This window comes from Echinops telfairi, unplaced genomic scaffold, assembly GCF_000313985.2.
Source record: "Echinops telfairi isolate 266 unplaced genomic scaffold, ASM31398v2 ScPeMD7_23;HRSCAF=83, whole genome shotgun sequence".
In the NCBI taxonomy this organism is placed as follows: domain Eukaryota; kingdom Metazoa; phylum Chordata; class Mammalia; order Afrosoricida; family Tenrecidae; genus Echinops; species Echinops telfairi.
The window spans coordinates 67,128,215-67,130,016 of NW_022103920.1; positions in this window are offsets into that span (position 1 = coordinate 67,128,215).

Here is a 1,802-nt window from a genome sequence, read left to right on the forward strand (position 1 = left end):
CAAATCTGGCTAGACCAGAGGATGTACACTGGTACAGATAGGAACTGGAAATACAGGAAATCCAGGACAGATGAACCCTTCAGGACCAGTGGTGTGAGTGGCGATATTGGGAGTGTAGAGGGAGAGTGGGTTGGAAAAGGGGGAACCGATTAAAAGGATCTACATGTGACCTCCTCCCTGGGGGATGGACAACATAAAAGTGAGTGAAGGGAGACGTCGTACAGGGCAGATATGAAAAAATAATAATTTGTAAATTATCAAGGGTTCACGAGGGAGGGGGGAGTAGAGAGGAAGGGGAATAAATGAGGACTGGATGCCAGGGGCTTAAGTGGAGAGCAAATGTTTTGAGAATGATGAGAACAATGAATGTACAAATGTGCTTTATATAACTGATGTATGTATGGATTGTGATAAGAGTTGTATGAGCCCCTAATAAGATGATTTAAAAAACAACAAAATAAAACTTTAGATTTAAAAAATGAAAGACCTTTATATGCAAGAGTAACTGAATATTGAGAAAACATTCCAGCCCAGTCCAGATCAAGTCCATAATTCTGATATTAGTCTAAAAGTTCAATATCAATCTATAAAGTCCTCTTCAAACTCACAAAACACATGCAATGACGCTGAATGCAAGACGATTACAGGTCAGTGGGTGGAAAGTATTGTGGATCCAGTGACAGAAGAGGCATCTCAGTGGTGGCAGAGGTCTCCACGTGGCTCCTGTAGCTCAGGGCACTACTGTAGCTTCATGCATCTTGTCAGCTGCAAAATCTCCCAGGGAGTCAGCCTGCGCCCTGCTTCCAGCAAACTATTTTTCTCCTTAGCACCTCCAAATAAGCTCATTAAGCTGTGACCTGATTGACAGGCTAAACTCCACCCCTTCACTCTTAATCCTCTCAAATTTACAACAGATTATATAACTACCACAAACCACCCCTTGTCAATTTGACACTTTCCTAAACCTCTTTGCCATATACAATTTTCAAACAAACAATAATAAAATCATAGCTGTGCCTAACATAATAAAACTAAAATGCATACAATTCATGTCTTCCACCCTCATTTAAACATAACATTCTATAAGTGAACAAAACAAAAATATCATCCATGCCTAACAAATGCAGTTAAGCAACACCTACACCTTAATCCTATAATCCTATGAATATATTCCAGTACCTATGGAAGTTTGAAAGCCAAACACTTCATGCTTTTATCCTCCAAATTTTGGGTAACCAATTTCTATACTACCCACTTACATCTACTCAGTGATCTAAGAAGACAATCATAATCTTTGATGTGAAGAATCTTCATTCCATTTGGAAACTTGTGAGGTCTGCATTCATAAGCAAAGTCAAATCAGGACAGGCTATCCATCAATTCAGCAGCAGTATGCACTGGTTCACTGTCTGAAAAATCTTCTCTTCATCTGGTTGGATTCTGGTCAATTCAATGTGAGCTGTTTCACTTAGCCTCACCATGGTGTCCATTGGTCACCTCACCTTTAGACCACGGACTTGTCACAAATTCTCAACACTAGCCACCTTTGGGCTAGGTCATAAACCTCAGACCAGTCATCTCGCTCTCTTCTTCTCTAGTCCCTGTGCACCAGGTACACAGGTGTTGGTGGCCAGACTCAACCCACCTCTTTACTGCTGTGTTTCTCTTACTTCCACTCAACAAGTGGATCCAGGTGGTCACCTAGCAAGCATTTTAGCCTGCCCACAGGCTCCCTTTAACAGTTCAGTCCTAGAGTGGAGAGTTATCTTCATGGTTCCAGATGTTTTCCAGTTTCTGACAAA